The 13,478-nt window shown below is 41.8% G+C and overlaps 1 pseudogene; it reads left to right on the forward strand.

Moving 5' to 3' along the window:
• Nucleotides 1–3,039: 3,039 nt before the first annotated feature.
• Nucleotides 3,040–4,002, forward strand: LOC108532523 (ubiquitin domain-containing protein UBFD1-like; annotated as a pseudogene).
• Nucleotides 4,003–13,478: the final 9,476 nt, after the last annotated feature.

A 13,478-nucleotide genomic window follows, 5' to 3' on the forward strand; every position in this document is an offset into this window, starting at 1 on the left:
ATTCAATTTCTGGGAATCTCTTGCAGGAAAAATCTGAATTAAAGACAAAAGTTCAAATATAATACAAAAAGGGAATGTGATTGATAATGTATTTTTTAAATTAGAAGTGCTCTTCTTGACCGGGTGCGGTGGCTCAAGCCTGTAATCCCAGCACTTTGGGAGGCTGAGACGGGTGGATCACGAGGTCAGGAGATCGAGACCATCCTGGCTAACACGGTGAAACCCCGTCTCTACTAAAAAATACAAAAAACTAGCCGGGCGAGGTGGCGGGCGCCTGTAGTCCCAGCTACTCCAGAGGCTGAGGCAGGAGAATGGTGTAAACCCAGGAGGCGGAGCTTGCAGTGAGCTGAGATCCAGCCACTGCACTCCAGCCTGGGCCGCAGAGCGAGACTCCGTCTCAAAAAAACAAAAAAAAAAAAAAAAAAGAAGTGCTCTTCTTTCCTTCCCTTGCTCCCTTCTATTTCGTTGTTCACTTCCCAAGTAATTCAATCCAAAACCTATTAGACTGGGGCCCAGCAAAGTATATGTCCCCATAGTGTGAGTAGGAAACCCATAAGGGATGCCAAAACCTCACTGGAGTGAAAAGGGGGTCCCTGCTGGGGAGTGATTCGGCTAAGGCTGAAGAAACCCCAGCAGTTGGAGGAAAGTGTGTGTGTGTGTGTGTAAAGAAGTGACTGGAAGAAAGTGTGTATGTGTAAAGAAGTGACTGATATGGATTGGCTCTCTGTCCCCACCCAAATCTCATATCAAATTGTAATCCCATGTGTTGAGGGAGGGTTCTGGTGGGAGGTGATTGGACCATGAGGGTGGATTTCCCCCATGCTGTTCACACGATAATGAGTTCTCATGAGATCTGATGGTTCAAGTGTGTGGTACTTCCCCCTTCGTTCTGTCTGCTGCTGCCTTGTGACGAAGGTGCTGCTTGCTTCCTCTTCAATTTCCACCATGATTGTAGGTTTCCTAAGGCATCCCAGTCATGCCTCCTGTTAGGCCTGTGGAACTGATTCACTTAAACCTCTTTTCTTCATAAATTACCAAGTCTCAGGTAGTTATTTATAGTACTGTGAGAACAGACTAATACAGTAGCCCACAGTAGGGAATCATAGACCAAGTAGGGTAAGGAAGGAATTTTCAGGGTGAGAGGCTGGTGGCAATTAGGGGAACTGGTTACATGCAAGAGGATTGATCAATTAAGTACAATCACATGTTTCTGTTAATGACAGACCACATATAGGATGGTGGTCCCATAAAATTATAATACCATATATTTACTGTACATTTTATATGTTTAGATACATGGGTACTTACCATTGTGTTACAATTGCCTACAGTATTCAGTACAGTAACATGCTGCACAGGTTTACAGCCTAGAAGCAAAAAGCTATACGATATAGCCTAGGTGTGCAGTAGGCTATACTATCAAGGTTTGTGTAAGTGCACTCTTTGATGTTCACACAACAATGAAATCGCTTACTGATGCATTTCTCAGGATATATCCCCAACATAAAGTGAAGCAAAACTGCTGGTTTCTAAACCAACAACTGGGCACTAGCGGGCTCTTTGCTATTGGGGTAACATTACTTCCAGGGTTTTCTCCCTTTCTTTAATTGTAACTTGTTTCTCTTTCAGTGAGAAACCTGGCTCCCTTATCCTCAATACATTTGCAGTCATGCAATTATTGAAGTGAAACATCACTGCAATGTCACCTTCCAAAATTATCACTTATCAGAGTATATTATTTTAGTTTACACTTTTGCTTTCCCCTTGAATTAAACTCTTTAAGTTCAGAGACTGAATTGTACCCATCTTTGTATTCTCAGCCCTTATATAGGGCCTGACAAATAAAAATCGCCAATATTTTCTTCTGGGATGAATTCACACCAATTTTAGATGTAACAGTTAAATAAAAATCCAAAGCACTTCATTAGTGAATGTGAAAATGAATGGGGCAGACAGTAAGTGGTCTTATAGGCTCTGAGAAAAAAAGAAAACAAACTATAGCATTTTATGAAGGCTTTATTCTATTCTGGAGCCGTTCCTTAACTGAAGAAGAGAATTTGATCAGATGACAGGAGAAAAAAGTTACAAGTGCAAAAGGAAAAGGAAAGAACTGGAATGAGTATGGTTTGTTTATGGTGCATTAGGAAACTCTCCCTCTGTTTGATGTAGAGAGAAACATAAGCTGAGATTGGATTATATGGGCAGGGTAGCAGTTGGTGGAGCACTTCGGAAGTCAGGTTGAGGAATTTATATCGCATAGGAAAAAAACTAAGAGCATGACTTTTCATTTCAAGCTCAGTTTGCATCCTAGCACCACCAGTAGCTAGGTAATTCTGGGAATTTTCTAAATGTTCTAGAATTCTTCCAAATGTACGTATAATTGTGTATTTATAGGATTCTTGTGATTAAAATAATTAATCTAAATAAAAAATTGTATAGCAGTCAACATATGACAAGTATTCTATGAAAATTAGTTGTTGACATTGTAATTATAATTAATTGGAGCTATATTCTACAAGTGCATGATATTAGCAATATTCTAGAAAAATTAATTCTTGTATAGGACTAGGGAGAGCCTGGAATTTGAAGACAAATTGACCATTAAAATAATCTTGGCCTATGGTTAAAAAAAAGAAAAAAGAAAAAAAATCATTGATTAGAACAGTGAGAAAGAAAAGAAAGAACTCTGAGAAATAAGTTGAAGAAAAAAATGTGGAATTCAATAAGTAATTGGAGTTGAGGAGCACAGAAAATAGAAGCATTAAAAAAATAATATCGGCTGGGCATGGTGACTAACACCTGTAAACCCAGTATTTTGGGAGGCTGAGGCAGGAGGATCACTTGAACCCAGGAGTTCGAGGCTGCAGTGAGCTATGATTACGCCACTGTTCTCAGGCCTGGGTGACAGAGGGAGACCCTGTCTCCAAAAAAAAACAAAAACAAAAACAAAAACAAAATTTCAATGTTTTAAACTCTTGAGCCAAAGAGAACATAGGTACCACTGGAAAACATACAACATGGGAGAAAATCTGGTACACAACCATCATGGCAGCGGCCGGGGACCCGGATGGCATGGAGGAACCTGGCATGGACACGGAGGCTAAGACCATGGCGACCGAGGCGCCGGCACGGCCCCTCAACTGCTTGGAGGCAGAAGCCGCGGCGAGGGCGGGGGCGGGGACCGAGGACTCCGGCACCCCGTGAGGCAGCCTGCAGCGAGGCAGCCTGCAGGTTGCAGCCGGCCCCAGCCTAGATCCCTGGTGACCCCGTGTCCCAGGCCTCCGTCAGCAACCGCAAAGACGCGGGCAGCGGCGCAGACAGGGAGCTGGTGGACCTGAAGATCATCTGGAACAAGACCAAGCACGACGTGAAGTTCCCCCTGGACAGCACAGGCTCCGAACTGAAACAGAAGATCCCCTGATTACAGGTCTCCCGCCTGCCATACAGAAAGTCATGTGTAATGGACTCGTCCCTGAGGATAAGATATTGAGAGAAATAAAAGTGACTAGTGGGGCCAAGATCTTGGTGGTTGGCTCCACCACCAATGATATTTTAGCAGTAAACACACCCAAAGATGCTGCGCAGCCGGATGCAAAGGCCGAAGACAACAAGAAGGAGCCTCTCTGCAGGCAGAAACAACACAGGAAAGTGTTGGATAAAGGAAAACCCAAAGATGTGATGCCATCTGTTAAGCGGGCCCAGGAGCGCCTACCAAAGGTACCCCTGTCTGTCATGTACAATAAGTCCGGAGGAAAGTGAGATTCACCTTTAAACTAGAACAAGACCAGCTGTGGATTGGCACTAAAGAACAGACTGAGAAATTGCCCATGGTCCATAAAAAATGTGGTCAGTGAACCTATGGAAGGACGCGAAGACCACCGCATGACGGCGCTTCAGTTGGGCCCCACGGAAGCGTCTTACTACTGACTACTGGGTGTACTGGGTTCCAACTCAGTATGTGGATGCGAAGACACTGTGCTGGGGAAAGGGCAGTATTTTTGAAAGCACTTTCACCTCTGGCCCAGGAGACTGACCCAAAGTGAAGGACGTTGTGGGGAGAGGCCTGCAGCATCCCTGGATTTCAAAGTTCTAGAACTTTGTTCACAAAAAATCTATACTCAATCTAAGGCGATGTGGTGACTGAAGCCAGAGGTGATGTACTTTCATCATTAGCTTAATTTTAACTTAAAATGAGCAGTTCCCTTTCTTGCAGTCAGCTTCATGCCATTTTTAAAGTCAACACGATGGAAATCAATAAATCTGAATTCCAAAAAAGAAAAATACATGATGGGAGAAAATCTAACTGGAGGGAAAATGAGAGGAAGGATGAAGTGATACTGGGTTTGAAGAGACAACTGGAAATCCACATAAAATATGTAGCATCTGGTCGAAAAGATAAAGGACTGGAGTTTAATTAAATGATTAGGACAGCAAGTACATGTTTGAAAAATTATCTGAATAAAAGTAATAAAGTGGTTTAAAAAAACTGATAAGCCTTCGTTTAAAAAAAAAAATTATCATGAGGGCAAACCAAGGTTCGAGACTTCCGCAGCATCGAGAGTTAAGGTATGCAAGAGCGGAGATGAGCTAATGAGGGAAAGATGTCCTTAGAGGTCAGAGGAAATCAGGGTTGTGCCCTGCCATGAACAAGCTGTGTCCTGTGCTCTGAGAGATCAAGAAGAGAAGTAGACTACTTTTTTTTAAGACAGAGTCTCCCTCTGTCACCCAGGCTGAAGTGCAGTGGCGCAGTCTCGGCTCACTGCAACCTCCGCCTCCAGGGTTCAAGCGATTCTCCTGCCTCAGCTTCCCCAATAGTTGGGATTACAGGCACCCACCATCATGCGCGGCTAATTTTTGTATTTTTTAGTAGAGATGGGATTTCACCATGTTGGTCAGGCTGGTCTTGAACTCCTGACCTCAAGTGATTTGCCTGCCTCTGCCTTCCAAAGTGCTGGGATTACAGGTGTGAGTCACCGCACCTGGCCCTACGTAGAGACTACTTTTAGTGAACTGATGTTGTACAACCATTTGAGGAAGGCCTCAACCTTCTATGTAAAAATAAAGAATGAGGCAAGGTCATTTGCTGACAGTGAATGGAAGATGATGGAGTTGAATGCTGTCTTGGTGGTGAACCCGACAGAAAAGATATGGAACACTTGAATTTGAACAGATTTTGTATAGAATTGTGAGCAAGGATGAGGAAGAATATAAGAGATAATTAATTACCCCAGAACAAGTAATAGTAGGTAACTGGTACCATCCCTAAGCCCAAAGAAGCAAGAGGAGAAGCAGTCACTGGGACCCAGGGAAAGCTTTGAAGAAGATGGGATCTGTGGCCTTCAGATAGAGGCATATAGCCAATTTGCAGGAACCTGACAGGGAGGGAGCTACAGGAATAAATAATCTGACCTCACTCTCCTCTCACCCTCAGGATTTTGGCTAAAGCCAATAGCTGAACCCATCTGGAAGCTAGAGGGCAAGGGAGCCAGGTTGTAGCATCTGTACGATCAGATACCTAGGGCACAGAGCAGAGTAGACAGTGATGGGGAATTAATCCAGCACAAATGCTTAAGACGAGTAAAAAAGGTTTGGCAATGCCACTCTGAGAAAAGGGGTGGGGAGCCAAGAGATGAAAAAGAATGCTGAGTTTTATTAGGTCTGGCTGATGCTAGTCAGTACTTTAAAAATAAAGATACTCTGCCTGGGCCTGTTGGCTCACACCTGCAATCCCAGCACTTTGGGGAGGCCAAGGCAAGAGGTTTGCTTGAACCCAGGAGTTTGAGAACAGCCTTGACAACATAGTGAGACCTACAGAAAATTTAAAAATTAAATTTTGGCTGGGCATCCTGGCTAGCATGGTGAAACCTTGTCTCTACTAAAAACACACATACACAAAAAAGCCAGGCATGGTGGCTGGTGCCTGTAGTCCTAGCTACTAGAGAGGCTGAGGCAGGAGAATTGCGTGAACCTGGGAGGTGGAGCTTGTAATGAGCTGAGATCACGCCACTGCACTCCAGTCTGGGGGACAGAGCGAGACTCTGTCTCCAAAAAAAAAAAAATTAAATTTTACAAAATTAAATGTTTAAAATTACCAAAAAATTTAAAACAAATTTTTTCAATTTAAATTTGAGAAAGTTACAAAAAAATTAAAAGTTAGCTGGGCATAGTAGTACATGCTTGTAGTCCCAGCTACATGGGAGGCAGAGGTAGGAGGATCACCTGAGCCTGGGACGTCAAGGCTTCTGTGGAGCTGCACTCCAGCATGTGACAGAGTGAGCCTATCTCAAAAGAAATAAATAGGTACATACATACATACATACATACATACATATATATATATATATATGCGCGGCGCCGCGCCGCGCGCGCGCACATCACACACACACACACACACACACACACATATATAATATATATATTTTTTTTTTTTTTCCCTTGATGGAGTCCTTGCTCTGTCTCCAGGCTGGAATGCAGTGCGTGATCTTGCGGTCACTGCAACCTCCACCTCCCAGGTTCAAGCATTCGCTTGCTGAGCTCTCGAGTAGCTGGCATTCAGGTGCCCACCATCACCCTAGCTAATTTTTGTATTTTTAGTAGAGATACGGGTTTCACCATGTTGGCCAGGCTAGTCCTCAAATTGCGGCCTGACCTTGTGATCCTCCTGCCTCGGCCTCCCAAAGTGGCTGGGACTACAGGTGGTGAGCACTGCGTGCCCCAATCTTTTTTTTTTTTAATTATTTTTTTGAGGTGGAGTGCTCCTCTGTTGCCTAGGCCTGGAGTGCAGTGGTTACAATCTCGGCCACTGTAACCTCCAGCGTCCCCAGGTTCAAGCAATTTCCTTGCCTCAGCCTCCACAGTGCTGGGACTACAGACATGCGCATCATATCCCACTAATTTTTGTATTTTTAGTAGAGATGGTGTATTCACCATGTTGGCTAGGCTGGTCTCGAACACCTGAACCTCCTCCACCCACCTCAGCCTCCCAAAGTGCTGGATTCAGGCATGAGCCACGCATGCCCGCCTAAAAGTATTTTATTCTATTTTGATTACAAGAATGATATATGGTACTGTAGAAATCCAGAAGTATTTAATAACCAAAGAAGAAAATTTATTGCTTTTTAAAAGCAGCTTTATTTAAATTAATACAGGAACAAAAAACCAAATACTGGCATGGTCTCAACTTAGAAGTGGAAGGTAAACATTGAGCACTATGGAACATAAAATGTGGAACCAATAGGTACTGTGGACTACCAGAAGGGTGGAGGAAGCAGGAGTGGGCTTAAAACTACCTATTTCATTAAAAAGTCAGGAACAACAGGTGCTGGGAGGATGGTTGGAGAAATAGGAAACACTCTTACACTGTTGGTGGGACTGTAAACTATTCAACGTTTGTGGAAGAAGTGTGGGCGACTCCCTCAAGATCTAGAACTAGAAATACTATTTGCCCAGCCTCCCATTTACTGGGTGTATACCCAAAGGATTATAAATTGTGCTGCTATAAGACACATTGCACACGTATGTTTTATTGTGGGCACTATTCACAATAGCAAGCCTTGGAACTAACCAAATGTCCATCAGTGACAGACTGGATGAAGAATAATGTGGCACATATACACCATGGAACACTATGGCAGCCAATAAAAAAGGATGAGTTCATGTCCTTTGTAGGGACATGGATGCAGCTGGAAACCATCATGTCACTCACAACTATCAGCAAGAACAGAAACCAAAACGCCGCATGTTCTCACTCTAGGTGGGAATTGAACAATGAGAACACCTGGACACAGGAAGGGGATCATCACACATCGGGGCCTCTTGTGGGGTGGGAGGAGGGGGGAGGGATAGCATTAGGAGATATACCTAATGTAAATGACAAGTTAATGGGTGCAGCACACCAACATGGCACATGTGTACATATGTAACAAACCTGCACGTTGTGCACATGTACCCAAGAACTTAAAGTATAATAAAAAATAAATAAATAAATAAAAAATAAATCAATCAATAAAACTACCTATTAGAGGCCAGGCACGGTGGCTCACCCTTGTAACCCCAGCACTTTGGGAGGCTGAGGTGGATGGATTGCTTGAGCCTAGGAGTTCGAGACCAGCCTGGCCAACATGGTGAAACCCCATCTCTAATAAAAATTAAAAAATTAGCCAGGCGTGGTGGCGCATGCCTGTAAACCCAGCTATTCGGGAGGCTGAGGTGCAAGAATCACTTGAACCTGGGAAGCTGAGATTGCAGTGAGCCAAGATTGTGCCACTGCACTCCGGCCTGGGTGATAGAACAAGACACCGTCTCAAAAAAAAGAAAAAAACAATTTTAAAAACTACCTATTGGATACTATGCTCACTACCAGGGTGACTGGAGTCACACTCCAAACCTCAGCATCATGCAATGTTTCCATGTGACAAATCTGCACATGAACCCCCTGTATCAAAATAAAAGTTGAAATAAAAAAACAGAAAATGGCATCTTTATTGAGATACAATTCACATATAATTCACCTATTTAAAGTGTGTAATCCAGTGCTTTTTAGTATGTCACTGAGTTGGATGACCATCACCACAATCCATTTTAGAGCATTTTCATCACCCAAGAAAGAAACTCCATAACTATCAGCAATTATTTTCAATTTCTCTCCTTCCCAACCCTTGGCCCAGACAATCACTTATCTATGATTTGTTGCTATATATTTTACTATTCTGTCTCTGTTTACTTGCATATTCTACACTTTCTTTTTTTTTAGGCAAGGTCTTACTCTGGAATGCATTGGTGCAACCTCCACTCACTACAACCTCCACCTCCCAGGTTCAAGTGATCCTCCCACCTCAGCCTCCTGAGTAGTTGGGAGTACAGGCATGCGCCACCACGCCTGGCTAATTTTTGTATTTTTTACAGAGATGGGGTTCTGCCATGTTGGCCAGGCTGGTTTCAAACTCCTGGACTCAAGCAATCAGCATGCCTCCCAAAGTGCTGGGATTACAGGTGTAAGCCACCATGCCTGGTCTCAACTTTCTAACTGTAATTATACAACATTTCCGCATCCGCTCCCTCCTCCTAACCGCTCAAGCCTCTGGTAACCATTAGGTTTTTTAGATTCCACATATGAGTGAGATTATGCAGTATTTATCTTTCTGTGCCTGATTTATTTCACTTAACGTGTTTTCCAGGCTCATCCATGCTGTCACAGATGACAGGACTTTGCTCCTCTGTATGACTAAATAATATTCCATTGTGTACGTAAACCACATTTTCTTTATCCATTCATCATTGATGGACAACTAGGTTGATTCTATGTCTTGGCTATTGTGAATAATGCTGAAATAAACATGAGGATGCAGATGTCTCTTCTGTATATAATGATTTCCTTTCCTTTGAGTAGATTCCCAATAGCAGGGTTGCTGGATCACAGTGTAGTTCTACTTGTACTTTTTTGAAGAACCTCCACACTGTATTCCATAGCGGTTGTCCTGGTTTACCTTCCCACCAACAGTGCGTAAGTGTTCTCTTTTCTCTATATTCGGGCCACCTTTTTTTCAGTTCAGGGGTACATTGTACATGTGCAGACATGTGCAGGTTTGTGACACGGGTATATTGCATGATGCTGAGGTTTGGGTGCCTAATGATCCTGTCACCCAAGTAGTGAACATAATACCTGACAGGTAGTTTTTCAGCTCTTCTCCCCTTCCCTTCCTCCCCACTTTTGGAATCCCCAGTGTTTACTGTTCCCATCTTTGTGTCTGTGTGTACTCAGTGTTTAGCTCCCATTTATAAGTGAGAACATGCAGTATTTGGTTTTCTGTTCCTGCATTAATTCACTTAGGATAATGGTCTCCAGCTGCATCCATGCTGCTGCAAAGGACATGATTTTATTCTTTTGTATGGTTTTGCCAACACTTTTGTCTTTTTGATAATAGTCATGCTAACAAGTGTCAGGTGATATCCCATTGTGGTTTTGATTTGCATTTCCCTGATGATTACTGGTGCTGAGCATTTTTCATATACCTATTGGCAACTTATATGTCTTCTATGTCTTTTGCCCATTTTTTAATAGGGTTACTTGCTTTTTTTTTGGCTATTGAATTGAGTTCCTTGTATATACATTTTGGATATTAATCCCTTATCAGATACATAGTTTGCAAATATTTTCATCCATTCTATAAGTTATCTCTTCACTCTGCTGTTTCATTTGCTGTACAGAAGCTTTTTGTTCCATGTAATTCTATCCATCTATTTTTGCTCTTGTTGCCTTTGCTTTTGTGGTAATATCCAAAACATTCTTACACAGACCAAAGTCATGGAGTTTCCTCTTATGTTTTCTTCTACTAGTTTCATTGTTTCAGATCTTACGTTTAAGTTATTAATACACTTTGAGTGATTTTTGTATATGATAGGAGATAAGGATCTAATTTCATTTTTCTGCATGTGGATATCCAGTTTTCCCAACAAAATTTTTTTAAGAGATTGTCCTTTGCATTGTGTGCCCTTGGTGCCTTTGTCGAAAATCAGTTGGCTATAAATGTATGGATTTACTTCTGAGGTCTCTATTTTGTTTCATTGTTCTATACACCTGTTTTCATGCTGTTTTGGTTACTATAACTTTGCGGCTTATTTTGAAATCATGAAGTCTGATGCCTCCAGCTTTACTCTTTTTGCTCAAATTGCTTTGGCTATTTGGTGCCTTTTGTGGTTCTATACAAATTTTAGGATTGTATTTTCTATTTCTGTGAAGAATGTCATTGGTATTTTGATAGGGATTGCATTGAATCTATAGTTCATTTTGGGTAGTATGGACATTTTAACAATCTTAACTTTTGCAATCTATGAACACAGGGTATCGTTCCATTTATTTGTGTCTTCTTCAATTTCTTTCATCAGTGCTGTATAGTTTTTAGTGTAGGGATCTTTCACATTTTTGGTTAAATTTATTCCTAAGTATTTCAATTTTTTGTAGCTATTATGTATGGGATTGTTTTCTTAACTTGTTTTTCAGACAGTTTGCTATTGGTGTATAGAAATGCTACCAACTTTTCTATGATGATTTTTTTATCCTGCAATTTTACTGAATTTGTTTATTAGATCTAACACTTGTTTTGTTTTGTTTTTGTTGGAGTCTTTAGGGTTTTTTCAATATAAAATCATTTCATCTGCAAAGAGGAACAATTTAACTTCTCCAACAAAGAAAATTCAAATCACCAATAACACCACTCTCCAGTGATAATCACTTCTAATTTTTTAAAATATACTTCCAGCCTTTTTTATAAGCACAAATAATTTTTTGAAACAAAATGGATTACGCTGCACATACTTGAATTATTTAAGATTCTTTGAATATAAGCAATTTCAATCAGATTAACTTTTAAGTATTAATTAAATAATAAATTCAATACTTATTGAGTACCTACAATGTACAAATAATTTCATAGCATTAAAGAAAAAAAAAAAAAAACAGACAAACTGGCCGGGCTCAGCAGCTCATGCCTGTAATCCAAGCACTTTGGGAGGCTGAGGTGGGAGATCACTTGAGCTCGGGAGTTTGAGACCAGCCTGGGCAACATGGTGAAACCCTGTCTCTATTAAAAATTCAGAAATAAAAAAAAATGCTTCTGTTTTCAAGATATCGGGATATCAGGACACTCCCAAGTCTGGGTCTTTTCAGTAAACATTATCAATCTGTTCCCTTAATTGTAAACATCTAGAGGCTAGGAATACCTAACTTTCTGGGTATGCAGCCAAGCAAGTCCCAGCCCCGTTTTCCTAGTCCTCACTCCAGATAGAGTCACTCTGGTTCGAAGACCTGACAGTGATGTGCACCTGTAGTCCCATCTACTCAGGAGGCTGAGGTGGGAGGACAGACTGAGCCTAGGAGGTTGAGGCTGCAGTGAGCTGTGATTGCAACACTTCACTCCAGCCTGGGTGACAGAGTAAGATCTTGGCTCAAAGAAAAAAAATAAAGAAAAGCAAAGCAAAAACAGGATCTCACATTTGGAAATTTTCATTCGATAGCCTGGAATTTAACTTTACAACACTATGGTAAAATGCAACCGCATAAATGAACACAACCCTACAGTGTAGCATAGGTTTATTATGGTTTAAATAGACCATCTGTATGTGCTCGAGTTTACAACTAAAATTAATAAGGTCATGTTACCGCTTTAAAATCCATGCAGGAACATTTTCAGGAAGCAAAGGGCTATGGTATTGTCTAATAAGATTCTGAGGCAGGCCTACAGCAGGGCTGCATTCAAATGGCACCATATGCTTTCTGTGTCCCAAGGATTCTCTTGGGACATATTGACTTACCTGGAGCAGGTAAACAAACTCACTGGAGAATGCAGCCTACACCCCAGACATGCTTTTGCCTTTACACACAACAGCAGGACTGAGAAGCTGGGGTTGGCATAGGGCCAGGCAGACCGTTGACAGCAGGTTAAGAAGGAGAACTCTGCAAATGGGCCACGGAGCCTCAGGACTGGGTCTACTCTGTAGCTTCCTAACATTCTGGCAGAGAGTGACATTCTTTATAAAGTAAGAAAGAAGTTTTCTCCCATTTGGAGCTAGAAAGTTTTATGCCTAAAATAAATATGATTCATGTCCTGGGAAAGCTTGGTTCTGAAGAACTCTGTGTCCTTGGCTGACTTACACCTCCCTCACACCTTAAAATCTGATTTCCGATTTCCAACCTGAGGTGAAAACTCTACCCTTTATTTTCAAGGTCCAGGAAGACCTGGACCCTCAAGAGGAACTAGTCTTTGGGACAGAATTATGCAGCTTATGTCCCAAGAGTTTGTTCGAGCTCCAATTATCAGAAAAGTGTGATAATTCTATGGTTTTCCCCCTTTGGCTCTACCTTTGGAAGTCTCCTAAATTTACTTAGCAGTATTTCCCTGAAGCTATAAAGCCAAGCTATTTTTTCTCCCTTAACTCAGGAATGTTTAATATGTAAATACGAATTCCACAGAGATTTTGCTTGACTACTATAGTTTAAGCTGTCAAATTAGTTCAGTGAGTTAATTCAGTAAACTCCATTAACTGATTTATTTTTCTATTGCAAATTAATGTGCGGGTCATCTCTTCAGATACGTGTGTTTTAGGCCGGGCTTGGTGGCTCCCACCTGTAATCCCAGCACTTTGAGAGGCCGAGGTAGGTGGATCACCTGAGGTCAGGAGTTCAAGACCAGCCTGGCCAACATAGTGAAACCCCATCTCTACTAAAAAATACAAAAATAATAGCCAGGTGTGGTGGCAGGCACCTGTAATCCCAAATACTTGGGAGGCTGAGGCAGGAGAAACTCTAGAACCTGGGAGGCAGAGGTTGCAGTGAGCTGAGATCGTGCCACTGCACTACAGCCTGGGCAACAGAGCAAGACTGTCTCAAAAAAGAAAGAAAGAAAAAAAGAGGTATATGTTTTAAACTTTATGCATAGTAGCAATCAGTTATGTGATAAAACCATTAAATTGCTCAAAGAAAA

This window comes from Rhinopithecus bieti, unplaced genomic scaffold (genome assembly GCF_001698545.2).
Source record: "Rhinopithecus bieti isolate Rb0 unplaced genomic scaffold, ASM169854v2 scaffold_8675, whole genome shotgun sequence".
NCBI classification, from domain to species: Eukaryota; Metazoa; Chordata; class Mammalia; order Primates; family Cercopithecidae; genus Rhinopithecus; species Rhinopithecus bieti.